This window comes from Bos mutus, chromosome 13 (genome assembly GCF_027580195.1).
Source record: "Bos mutus isolate GX-2022 chromosome 13, NWIPB_WYAK_1.1, whole genome shotgun sequence".
Lineage (NCBI taxonomy): Eukaryota > Metazoa > Chordata > Mammalia > Artiodactyla > Bovidae > Bos > Bos mutus.
In genome coordinates this window covers 32,450,841-32,464,882 of record NC_091629.1, presented here as the reverse complement: position 1 = coordinate 32,464,882, position 14,042 = coordinate 32,450,841, and the positions used below count along the sequence as shown (strand labels likewise).

The 14,042-nt window shown below is 40.9% G+C and overlaps 1 protein-coding gene across 7 annotated transcripts in view; it reads right to left on the bottom strand.

The window, feature by feature from the left end:
* SHLD1 (shieldin complex subunit 1) overlaps positions 1-14,042 on the bottom strand; it is a 111,804-nt gene that overhangs the window by 20,241 nt on the left and 77,521 nt on the right. Inside the window, exon 5 of one of the 7 annotated variants that reach the window (XM_070381253.1) lies at positions 11,917-13,338. The exons of the other annotated variants lie outside the window; for them this stretch is intronic. The gene's annotated coding sequence lies outside the window, so the exon portion shown is untranslated. Of the gene's footprint in view, positions 1-11,916; positions 13,339-14,042 lie in introns of those variants that run through there. 7 annotated transcript variants of the gene reach the window in all.

Genomic DNA, 14,042 nt, shown 5'->3' with positions numbered 1-14,042 from the left:
GTGGAGAAAAGGGATCCCTCTTACACTGTTGGTGGGAATGCAAACTAGCACAGCCACTATGGAGAACAGTGTGGAGATGCCTTAAAAAACTGGAAATAGAACTGCCATACAACCCAGCAATCCCACTGCTGGGCATATACACTGAGGAAACCAGAATTGAAAGAGACAATTTCTCTGTGTACCCCAATGTTCATCGCAGCACTGTTTATAATAGCCAGGACATGGAAGCAACCTAGATGTCCATCAGCAGATGAATGGATAAGAAAGCTGTGGTACATATACACAATGGAGTATTACTCAGCCATTAAAAAGAATACATTTGAATCAGTTCAATGAAGTGGATGAAACTGGAGCCGATTATACAGAGTGAACTAAGCCAGAAAGAAAAACACCAATACAGTATACTAATGCATATATATGGAATTTAGAAAGATGGTAACAATAACCCTGTATGTGAGACAGCAAAAGAGACACAGATGTATAGAACAGTCTTTTGCACTCTGGAAGAGGGAAGGGGGGGGATGAGTTGGGAGAATGGCATTGAACATGTATAATATCATATAAGAAATGAATCGCCAGTCCAGGTTTGAAGCAGGATACAGGATACTTGGGGCTGGTGCACTGGGATGACCCAGAGGGATGTATGGGGAGGGAGGTGGGAGGGGGGTTCAGGATTGGGAACATGTGTACACCCATGGCAGATTCATGTTGATATATGGCAAAACCAATACAATATTGTAAAGTAATTAGCCTCTAATTAAAATAAGTAAATTTAAATTAAAAAAAAAATTAGCACAGAGAGACAAAGAAATGGAGAAAACAAAACAAAAGAAAATTAAGAGATGTGTAAGTCAAAGTGAGATGTTCTAATTGGAATTTCAGAAAAAGACAATAGAGAGAACATAGGAAAGGCAAGGCACAATGAGTTAATGGGTGAGAATGTCTTAGAACTGATAAAAACATGAATTCTCAAATTTAATAATCACAATATTTTGTAAGCAGGCTAAATAGAAAAGATATTATTCCACTGCTTTCTTGCTTGCATTGCTGCTATTGAGACATCAACAGTCAGCTTAATTATCATTCATTTATAAGCAATCTGTCTTTTCTTTATGGCTGGTTTTAGGATTTTTATTTTTGCCTTTGATAATATATAATCTTGTATTTATTAGGCTCTACATTTTGTTTCCTGAAATTTTCATTCTGTAATGAGTTAATTATGCAAAGTCATTCCACTTCAAAGTTGTTCTAGTTGGTTTCATTAAAAAATGTGGATGCTTTTATTAACAATGTTTCGCAGATGTTATTTTCTCTCTTTAATCAACTGTTTTCATATGTTTTTCAAAAATTACTACCTGGATCTTCCTAAGTCAGCTCATGCTGCTACTCTAGTGCCCTCAGCATTATAATACTAATTGTACACTGACCTACAGACCAAGCACCCTTTTAGAAAAAAAGGAAAATAATTATTTTTACTGTTTCATGATATTCACTCTCTTTGAAGAGATCATATAAAAGCAGGAATATAGCTTAATTTTAAGAAAGTAAATTTTCAGTACTTCCCTGGTGGTCTAGTGAACGAATTCGCTTGCCAATGCAGGGGACGTGAGTCTGATCCCTGGTCAGGGAACCAACATCTGGCACACTGAGGGGCAAGTAAGCCCATGTGCCACAACTACTGAGCCTGCCAGCAGCAACTACTGAGGCCTGTGCACCCCACAGCCTATGCTCTGCAACAACAGAAGCCACTGCAATGAGAAGCCCAAGCATACGCTGCAACTGGAGAGTAGCCTCTGTTCGACCTAACTAGAGAAGCCCTGAGCACAGTGATCATGACCCAGAGCACCCAAAAATAAATACATAAATAATTTTTTTAAATGAAAGTAAACTCACTTTTAGCTAGCCAATGAATTATGCCAACCATAAGAAGATAAACAGAGTCAAAGGTTATGACTCACAAGTTATTAGTCGTAACATTTACAGCTTTATTTTTTTGTTACCTAAGGTCCTTCTTAAATTTATTCCATTTCACATTAAATGAAATAATTTTCTTCATAAACCTAGGATGGGGTACCAATTTGTAAGCGACAATGAAGAAGGAAAAAGAGGAAAATGACCTCGTTATACTGGTCATTCCAGACAATCACTTTTTTGACCTCTGAGTGGCAAAATCTCAAATGTATTCGAAACTTTATCTCCTTTTAAAAGGAGCCCCACAAATCCCATGCACACAATATATTTTTCATGCACATATCTGTTTTCCTATACCTTGACCTAGGTAGTAGCTAATTGGGTATATATATATATATTTTTTTTTTTTTCCTTTTTACATATGTAAAATCTACCAAGCTGAAACACAAAAGACTCATGCATTTCACTGTATAGAAATTGTATCTCAATTTGAAAAATATTTACACACACACACACACACTTCCTGTCTTCAATAAGTCTTGAATGTGGCACAGACATTAAGTTTTTTAAAAAAGATTCACAGATGATTCTAATGTTTAACATTTGATGTTTGGTTGGGTTCTGCTGCCCCAAGACACCTAGAACACGTGTTAATTAAAATAGCCACCCAGCAAATAACTGTTTCAATAAACATATGAATGAATGAATGAACCAACAAACTAATAAATATCTATGTTATTCATGGTTCTAGGTATACCATTTATTGAGGTCAGAAAAAGCTCTAAGAATGTCAAAAAGGGGAGGGGGGCATGCCACATGTTTTGGGTTTCCCTGGCGGCTCAGTGGTAAAGAATTCACCTGCAATGCAGGAGATGCAGGTTTGATCCCTTGGTAGGGAAGATTTCCTGAAGGAGGAAACGGCAACCTGCTCCAGTATTCTTGCCAGGAAAATTCCACGGACAAAGGAGCCTGGTGGGCTACAATCCGTGGGGTCACAAAGAGTCAGATATAACTGAGCAACTAAGCATGCTACGTTTTAGGCCCGTTAAATGCCTTATTGCTCCTCATTACAACTCTATAAGGGAAGGTGACTGTTCCTGATCTTTAGTTGCAGCCAACATAAGTCATTTTGGCTACCTTAAACAGAAAGAGAGGTATAACACAGCTCATGATATTGTTGGGAGAACTGCAGAGACAGACTCTAAGATGAACTTTTAGGAATTACTCCTCAAATCACTCAGCAGAACTGGACAAAGGTGCTGCTGAAACCTAAAACACCAGGAAGCTGCTGCTACAGATGCTGCTCCAAACTCAGTTTTTGCTACAGTTTGGAAGTTCTCAATCAGGAAGCTGCCTGTCGAAGCAGGAAGCTATTACTAAAGCAGCTGGTTTCAGAACCATGCTGCCTCTGCCATTATCCATACCAGCTAGAAATGAAATGAAGGTCCAGACCCCATCTCTCTTCCCACATAATCTAGGTCTGAATTCAGAGGTTTATGGGAATGTATTTGATTAGCAGATCTAACTCCAGAATACTAGCTGAAAGATATAGAAATGGAAACTTCCAACCCTGTGTAAAGCAAGAGATAATGCTAGGAGGAGGCTGGAATAGGCATTAAGTGGGCTAATTAATAGATAATGAAACTGAAGCACAGAGATTAAGAAACTTGGTCAAAGACACACAGCTAGTAAGTGGCAGGGCCAGGATTCAAACACAGGAAGTGGAACCAAAGACCAATAAGGCATGGGAGGAGGAGGAAGAAATGTTGCTCAGCTGTGTCTGACTCTTTGCGGCCCCATGGACTGTAGCCCACCTGGATCCTCTGTCCATAGGTTTCTCCAGGCAAGAATACTGGAGTGGGTAGCCATTCCTTTCTTCAGGGGTTCTTCCTGACTCAGGGTCCTGCATTGCAGGCATTCTTTACCACTGAGCCACCGGGGAAGCCTGAGACTAAAAACCTGAGACTAAAGCTGGTGGTATATTCTCTGTTATCTGATACTTTATTTCCACACATTCTTAGCACAATTCAGGTTGTCAATCTGCCTCTCTGTCTCTCTCTCTCTCCATCTAGTCACCCACCCATCCATTTCTCTCTAAGAGAATGACCCAGATGGTAGAATAAAAACATTAAACTGTATCCAATATAAATACATCAATAAGTATGGACTAAGGCTGAGAGGAGTGAGAAGGGTCATTTCCAAATCACAGGGTGGACATGCTGAAAGTTCCCCACAAAGGAGAGTGTGTCAGCTATTTTTTAAAGACTGTAATTCAGAAAATGCTTCATTTGACATGACAAGTTATAAATTACAAGTCAGTTTGGGAAGGGTAAATATTTGCTGAAGATTAAGTGCATGGCAAAGGTACATCATTAAATCTGAAGTAATTGAAAAGTTCAGTTTGGTATCATATATGTCCACTCCATCTTTAATGAGCACACAACCTCAACAACCATGAGCCACAGTCTTATCCATCTCCATGGTAAAGAAAGAAATAATAAATGTCTTCAGCATGACTTCCAATAAAGTGAGCCTGAATTAATTATTCTGTGTGCAAGTGCAAATGGATTTGGTTAAACTAATGAGACTACCCGCCAAGGACATCAGCGAGATACTGGACTGAATTCACATTAATCAAGCGTACATCAGACTGAATCACTGACATATGCACAGAAGCAAGGCTGCTTAAAACTTATATTTTAATTCCTGATTTTTATGTTTTTAAAAGTAATATAGGCTCAGAGCTTTTAAAAGTCAGATGAGGCTAAAAGTCTGATAATGAGCAACAATACTTCCTGTCTCCTCCAGCATCCTCCCCATTGCTCAGAGTCTACATTCCTATTTGATGTTCCTTCTGGTTTTTAAAATCTTTTTATGTCTAATGAACATGATCCTATATGATAACTTGTCAGTCTTAAGACACTATATGTTGACATCAGGCCCCATCACACACATGCCCCTGTGCAGAGACTTACCTTTCCTTGTTCTCTAAATACAATTATACCCAGTTTTAAAATTAAATCAACATTTAGAGTTTTAAGTTATGATAACTATATAAAGTTGTCACTGCTTTATTGTACAATATTACTATTTCTGTGCTTGTTATTCCTCTTTTACATTTGCTTGCTTTGCTACCCACATTCCCCAAGAGCCTCTCAGCGTAACTTCCACATGTCCACCTGGCAGAACAGCCTCAGGTCCCCAGCCTGCTGAGCACTTGCCTGAGCAGCTCTCTACCCTCAGGCTCCAGGCCTGCTCCATGGCTGCTGACCCAGGTCTCCCCCTTGTTGCTTTCCTAAATTTTTTGTATTATTTCTATGATGATTTCCTCTACCCCACTTCCTGTTTTATTTTTTTGCAGATTACTTCTGCTCCATCATTATCGCTGTCTTCTGAGTTCTTTGTTTCTTACTTATCTTGGTTTCTACATTTTATGATGGAGGATTTCCACAAATATCTGCTAATCTTTGGCTGTGAGTTCTTAATTTAAGGGTGAGGCATTAAAATACTAATTGGAAGCTCTTGCCATGGGTAGGGCTTATAGACTGGTGGACTTCATGAAGCGTGACTGATATTCATTTAGGTTTTCCAGAGATGGATCCACTCATCTCCAAAATGGCCATGAGGATGCTGTTTTAGACGGAAAGGCCCAGACAGTCCTCTCTGAGGAGATGGCATTTAACTGGGGAGCCCTACATGCAATGAGAGAGGAAGTAATGCGAATATCTGGGGCAGATGGGCTTCAGACAGAAGAAACGGCAAGTGCAGAGTCCCTGAAACAGAGGCAGGTTTAATTAGCCAGGATGAGGACCAGACAGGAGGCCCCTGTGGCTACAGCAGGGGAAGTAATGGGAAGACAGAAAGAACGAGGTGCATTTATAGCTTGTGGAAACAATTTTCACATAGACTTTGTCAGAGACATTAAAAAGCCTAATATCAAAATATTTAGTTATAGTTTATAAAAATGAATCTGAATCATTTTTACAGTACTTGACATCAGACAAAAAAAGATCATGGTGACTTGCCTTTGTTTGGTTTATCAGGTAAGCTAACAGATATGTGAAATTATTTATCTCTGTTCAACCTTGTGAAGATTATGAAAAATGAGACTCTATACCTCATAAACACACTAGCAACACTGAATGAGATATAAATCTGTTCACACATCTGAGCTAAATCAAAGGAAGCAGCTCACGTTTTTGAGAAAAATCAAAAGCTTAAAAAAAAAAACCCCAACCAGTTGCCAAGGCAACAACAAAAAAAAACTAGACAAAATATATTTTCCATCTTAAGCACTATCACATTCAAAAGCTCAGTATCTTCTGGCCCTGCTTTTGAAGTTTTATTTAACCTTCATTTAGTCATTCCTGGAGATGGGGCAAGAATTGAGAATCCACAGAACCTGGGTCTTTGTCAAAGCTGGGTGGTGGCAATGCACTAGTAAAAAGTATTTTAAGGGAGGGGAATAAACCCTCTGGTAAACAGACTAAGGCATAAGAACTACCTTCTTGAAATTATTCTTTGACTTTTCCTGTATGACACGATTTTGCAGAGAACTTCCACTTATGAGCTGGACACCAAATGGTTACTGAGAGACTGGAAGGTCAAATAATGTGCTGGAGAATTTCCAGATCCTTCCCCTTGAACTTGTGCAATTTCAAAGGGTGACTCAGAGCTGACATTAAACACCATCTGTGCTTCTCCACCAGACACCCTGCTAAAAGCCCTGCTGTCCACAAGGCTGCCAAACTCAGTCTTGACTCTCCCCTTGCTGGCTTTCTCTATCCAGAGGCTCCGTTGCTTCTTGGAGTCCCTGTGCTCCATCCTCTATGAAGCCCACACAGGTTCCCAGGCAAAACTGACCCGCCCACGCCACAGCCCCAGGGTCGAGTACACAGCACCCAGTGGTTCTTCCACATCTGCTGAAGGCCTGTGCATAGCTCTTTTCTTATCTGACTGTGGCTCCCTAGAGACAGAGACACTGTCCTAGATATTGTGGTACATGTGCCCCACACAAGCCTGGGGAAAATGGTTTTAGTGAATAAAACAGAATGCATTCATATACTGCTCTAGATTTTAATGCTAAAGAACAATCTCAAAACATCATCAAAACAAGTATTGGGAAGAATCTGGTAAGCTGGTGGTGGGTAGAGGGAGGCAACTGTGTCTGGCTCCAGCTCAGGCCCTGGCCGGCTGTGTGACTAGTTGAACCTCTCTTGTTTTCCAAACTGTGTCTGCAGAAATACCACCCGTGTCCAGAGAGAGGGTAGTAAGTGTTCATAAAAAAGGGGCTTGAAGTTCAAGGTGGCGGTGTTAAAAGCATAAGGTAAGTCTTTTTTTTTTTTTTTTTAAGGCAAGTCTTTTTACTGTAGACCTTTGTGGAACAGTGTCTGACCTGGAGGATGGAAGGAAGCAGAGCAGGCCAGACACCTGATAAACAATGATTCTCATTTTCTTTATTGTTGCTCTCCTCATCTTCTACATTCTGTAGATTGTTTTCTATAATGACTGTATACTATTTTAGTTAAAAAAAACTATTTTATTAAAAGAATCAGTCAAATTAGAATGTAACCTAATTGGATAATGATTCCTTTTCTAAAGTTACACACAATTAGTTTCACTGTCAATTTTTTTCCCTTAAGTTTGTAAAGTTGTATACAGGATAGGAGAACCACCCATCCTGGGTGAGGGAAAACACCACCATAAATCTTCCTCCTGGCAGGTGGTTCTGTTCTGGCCTCCAGAGGGCTTGGGCTTGAATAGTAGCTCCCAATCTGCTTTCCCCAAAACTGAGCACCACCTTCCTGACAATGAGGGCATAAACACCACATGTATGAATTCACCCTTAAGCAGATATCTGCATTCCATGGGTCACAAAGATGAAGGGAATCAAATGTAAACACACGTGAAGTTTTGTCTCCTCAGTGCCAAGAATAGCAGGCACATCTTAGGTGAATGGGGTTCCAGACAAAGAACAGTAGGGCCACTCAGGTCAAGGGTTAGACAAAACAGAAATGATAATGGTGCAAATCCAATCTTTAACCTTTTTCTCTTTTCTGTAACTATTTCCACAAGAACTAACTTTTCTATAATGTTGTGTGTGTGTGTGTGTATTTCTCTGTCTCTCTCACACACACACCACAGGACCCATATTAGATGGACTCTGTTCAGGACAACCATTTATAATAACAGGGTGAAGCAGAAGCTTAGAGATGATGCAAATGTCATGAGACCCCCCTAAGCAGAGCTGAGCTGAACAAACCGTGTTCCCATTAAGTTATTTTAAAGGTCAAAAGAAACTGTCTGTCAGAGTTAGAGGCGTGATTTTTCTTACCAATGAACAATCTCATTTAAATGAGTATAATTTAAATACTTTAAGAATCTAAAAAGAAACTTGGGACAAAACTCAGAGGAATCTGAAGGAAAAAAACTGAAGCAGAAGAGTCTATTTTTAGGACAATTTTAAGAGAAAAAAGAAAGTGTAAAACACTGTATCTTGAGAGTCCCTTGGACAGCAAGGAGATCAAACCAGTCCATCCTAAAGGCAATCAACCCTGAATATTCATTGGAAGGACTGATGCTGAAGCTGAAGCTCCAATACTTTGGCCACCTGATGCCAAGAACTGACTCACTGGAAAAGCCCTGATGCTGGGAAAGACTGAGGGCAGGAGGAGAAGGGGGTGATAGAGAATGAGATGGTTGGATGGCACCATTGACTCAATGGACATAAGTTTGAGCAAACTCTGAGAGAGAGTGAGGGAAAGGGAAGCCTGGTATGCTGCAATCCAGGGGGTTTCAAAGAGTCGGACATGACTGAGAGCACTGTATGGTGCGTACACCCAGGGGAATGACGGGTGGGGAGTGGGAGCTCCAGGTATGGCAGGAGGACAGACCCGTCAGCCACACAGCACAAGGGAAGGGAAGGCAATGACCAACTGGTTCCAGAAACAAAGAACAGTACAGACTGAGACAAGTGCCTAGAAACCTCAACCTGGAGAAGTAGACCTTCTCTAAGATTCTTGAGCAGAGAACTAGGATTAATGGGATGTTAAGGGCTAAAAGATGTTGAAATCTAAAAAATCTAAAAGATCTCATCCTGCTTTCAGGATGAGACTGAGAACAATACTATTAAGTATTTTAGTAAGCAGAATAATGCTATCCTGGAAGAACTCTATGTCTTTTCAGTAATTTGGAGTATAATGCACCCACCAGCAATGCTGACCTCAAAAATAAAGCAGTGGATAAGAAGAAGCTTGAGTTAAATATCATGACATACTCTTCTATGGCCCAGCACTTCATCTAAGCTACCCCTTCACACATGGAGAGTAAAGAAAACCAAAACAGAAACACATGCAGCCTCTACTCTATCCAAGAATTCTTTAGAAATGTAGAGTAGTCTCTCCTAGACTTATTTCCATTACTCTTAGGAAATTTAAAAAAAAGGGGGGGAGAGGAGGACAGGAAACTTGAAAGCAATGCATTAGAAGAAAAGCAAAAGAAGATAATATAGCAAAATAGCAAGAGTTTCTTTTTTGTGTTTTTTATATTTTCCATCTTCTACAGTAAACATGTAAACAAGAAAATGTTTAAACAGAGAGATCAAAGGGATTAACGAAATCAAATTGAGACAACTCAAAGGAAGCAACACAACTGCTATCACTTAAAAGCAAATGCTTGCTCTGGCTCAGGCATGGTCTCTGTTCATCTTCCTATCTCTTCAATGACAACAGTCATTTGTCAAATATTTACTAAGTGTTCTTTTTTTTGGCGGTACACTGAGGCATGTGGGATCTTAGTTCCCCAATCAGGGACGGAACCTGGACCCCCTGCATTGGAAGCATAGTCTTAACCACTAAACAGCCAGGGAATTTCCCTCAAATATTTACTAAATGTGCACCAAATGCCTGACCCTACGTAGAGAAACAAAAGACCCTGGTGGAGCTGTTGTCCTCAACAAACTTGTAGTCAAGAAAGATATTAAAAAAAAAAAAAAACCCCACACCGAGAGCACTATAAAATGCTAAATCACGTTCTTCTGATGACCGCTGTAATCAGAGCTTGTAAGAACAGAGTCAGAGGTGCCATAAAGAATTCACTGAACCAGGACTCCAGACCCAGCTCCTAAAAGAAATGGGGATTTGGATAAATTCCCATGGTTCTCCACAAATGATCACAGCTAAGTTGAAGTGGTTTCAACTTGGTAGCTCAGTGGTTTCTCTGAATGAATGAGACACACATGTATCTGAGAGTGGAACTGCTGGGTTACAGAGTATACAAATGTTCAGTTTTTAGAAATCCTGAAAGTAGGTGTCATAGCATATATGAGAGTGAAGGGCCTGACTCTGGTTTGGCCTGTTCTGAAGATGGTGAGCCCTCAAACCACTCTATTTTCATCTACCTTAAGAATATCATCTTCATAGACATTGCCAACATTTATTTTTTCCTAAAGAAAAGGCTGTTAAAACTAAGAAGGGCAGATGAAATTGCACTGTTGTTAAAGGCAAATTATATTATAAAGGACAAGCTGTCTAGTAAAACAAACTTATAATTACAATTATCTTCAAAATAAATCAAATTATCTGTATAAACCCAACCACTCACTGGTAAATTAATGGAAAAACATGACAATGTTGAGCTTTTAACTGCTTCTATTGCAAAAGCCCCAAATATAAACTTCAGTTATCAGGCAGAAAAGAGGCAATTAGTTTGCAACAGATGTACCACTAAAAACCTGTTACAGTGGAGCCCCAGAGTTATTAATTTCAAAATTTATGAAGTCCATCTGTGCAATTTTTACAGGTTTTCACTTAGACAGTCCTACTTAGATGGTCCCTCCTAACTAATTGCTTTTTATTTTGCTTTTGAGTCTTAAAAAATATTTCCAGTATATATGCTTCATATGAGCTCTATTATCTCAAACTCCAAGTTTAATTTCTTTTCCAGAACATTTTTTTGTTGTTGTTGTTATATTAAACCTTGGGAAAATACCAGATGACAAGATTATTGAGCAATGATAGGACTTAAACAAATTAAGGCTTCCAGGCTGTGTTGCTACTTGTTTCAAAAAATCAGTCTTTTTCAGGTTATCAAACATCACTTGTGACCTTTAAAAAGAACTCCCTGAAGTCATTCATTCGTAAGAAAATCTGGTTAGACTATTACAGTAGTGAATAATGTAAAATGATGCCAATGTTCAATTATAAGACCTGCTAATGATTACTACATATTTTTAGTATTACTGAGTAGGGTTGAAATGGTTCAAATAACAATCAAATATATTTTGCTTGGTACCATCAAATGAAACTACAAACAAATACAATAAGAGAAATGAGAAATAGAATAATTTCAGGGAAATAAATTTCCCCCAGTAATCCCTATGAATATTGAAGGAAAAAATAATTTGTTCTTGGTACAAGATCTGCTCCCATTCAAGTAAAAAGGGTGGTTGCTCTACTGATGGGAGAGTGGGGTCATACGGAAATGACCCCTTAAAGCAGTGAGGAATGACTCGAAGAGTATGGAAAGGAACTTCATGGATCCTTCCATGGCACCTAGAATCCCTACTCTGCTGGCCTCCTGAGATTACAACATGCCACAGAGTACTGTGACCAATATGTTTATTCATTCAACAAATATTTGTGAAGGATCAATTATGTACCGTACTCTGTCCTACAGCCTGGAGATTCTGTGATGAACGACACAGATAAAGCCCTCATGGAGCTAAAGATATAGCTGCTGCTAAGACACTTCAATCATGTCCAACTCTGTGCGACCCCACAGACAGTAGCCCCCCAGGCTCCTCCATCCCTGGGATTCTCCAGGCAAGAACACTGGAGTGGGTTGCCGTTTCCTTCTCCAATGCATGAAAGTGAAAAGTGAAAGTGAAGTTGCTCAGTCGTGTCCAACCCTTAGTGACCCCATGGACTGCAGCCCACCAGGCAAACAAGGAATAAGTAATTCCACAGATAAATTCTAACAAGTGACATATAGGGTGTCCCAGAGAATATTACAGCAACTAAATCTGGATACTGTAGGGAAATGGGGTTGGAGATGGACTTGGTTATATATGACATAGGAGAGTTAACCAGGTGATAAATATACTAAATCCATTATTCATAACTAATGGCATCTGTATCTAGGTGATATTTATTGCATCTTTTCCTTAGTCATTTCAATATAACTAATTTTTTGAGCACTTTTTAAAAAACTTTTTATTTTGTTTTGGGGTATAGCCAATTATACCAATTATACATCTCAGATATGCAGATGACACCACCCTTATGGCAGAAAGTGAAGAGGAACTCAAAAGCCTCTTGATGAAGGTGAAAGAGGAGAGTGAAAAAGTTGGCTTAAAATTCAACATTCAGAAAATGAAGATCATGGCATCTGGTCCCATTATTTCATGGGAAATAGATGGGGAAACAGTGGAAACAGTGTCAGACTTTATTTTTGGGGGCTCCAAAATCACTGCAGATGGTGACTGCAGCCACGAAATTAAAAGACGCTTACTCCTTGGAAGGAAAGTTATGACCAATCTAGATAGCATATTAAAAAGCAGAGACATTACTTTGCCAACAAAGGTCCGTCTAGTCAAGGCTATGGTTTTTCCAGTGGTCATGTATGGATGTGAGAGTTGGACTATGAAGAAAGCTGAGTGCTGAAGAATTGATGCTTTTGAACTGTGGTGTGGAAAAGACTCTTGAGAGTCCCTTGGACTGCAAGGAGATCCAACCAGTCCATTCTGAAGGAGATCAGCCCTGGGATTTCTTTGGAAGGAATGATGCTAAAGCTGAAACTCCAGTACTTTGGCTGCCTCATGTGAAGAGTTGACTCACTGGAAAAGACTCTGATGCTGGGAGGGATTGGGGGCAGGAGGAGAAGGGGACAACAGAGGATGAGATGGCTGGATGGCATCACTGACTTGATGGACGTGAGTCTGGGTGAACTCCGGGAGTTGGTGATGGACAGGGAGGCCTGGCGTGCTGCGATTCATGGGGTCGCAAAGAGTCGGACACGACTGAGCGACTGAACTGAACTGATAGCCAGTTAACAATGTTCGGATAGTTTCAGGTGAATAGCGAAGGGACTCAGCCACACATAGACATATATCCATTCTCCCCTAAACTCCCCTCCCATCCAGGCTGCCACATAACATTGAGCAGAGTTCCCTGTGAGCGCTTGTTTTTATTTCAACTACTTGGAGGTCCCACAAAGGAATGCAGAGTTGAGCATGGTGCGGTCTCTGTTCGAAGAGTGGAAAATCAAGTCTACAGAGCACGTGGTCCCACAAACAACCCTGCACACCACAACATGAACTGCCCTTGTAATGAGGCTGTAAGGGAATCTAACTGGAGGCAGGGGAAGACTGCAGAGAACAAGCAAGGATATCCGGGCCAGACGCAGTGAAGATGCAGCACTTCTCCAGACCTAGGAGGAGGGAAGAGCACTCCTGAGAAAGCAAATGAGCATGAAAAGTTTAAACATGGTACACAGGTCATGGCATGTTTTATGGGCAGCCAGCAGACTGGTCAAGTGGCAGGGGAGGGGACCAGAGTGCTGGGTATGAGGGCAGAGACAGGAGGGTTTATGTGTGGAGAGATGGATATGGGCCAGACAACAAGGCACCATGACTCAGGGCCACGTGGGAGCTGCAGAGCAGAGGGACCACGGGCGCTATGCGGACATTTTCCACCCACCCTCTGGTCTAGATGCACTCTTTAGCTGGCTCCATCCTGCTCTGCCTCAGGAGGCTGACCACATGGACTGCACAGATGGGCACTCTTGCCCTCTGCCTTGGGGTTGAGAACCAAAGGGAGGCCTGGCAGGAGATGCAAGGAGGGAGAAAGGTGAAATGGGACCACTTCCCTGGCTCCCTTCCTGGGTGGTTGTCATGGGCTGACCACATCCCTCCTCTAAGCTCACAACTCAGCCCACCTACCACAGCTCTCAGGCCCTGGCCGTGCCTCCCCTGTGGTTTCCTCACCCTTGCTCACAGCTTTAGTAAGCTTTCCTCAGATTATCTGGTTGGGTTGAATTATCTGTTCCTCACCAGGACTTGAACTAGTGCAGTCATGCAGCAAGGAAACTGGAAGGTGACTGAGGAAGGCATCACAGGCAAATGCAGAGAGGGA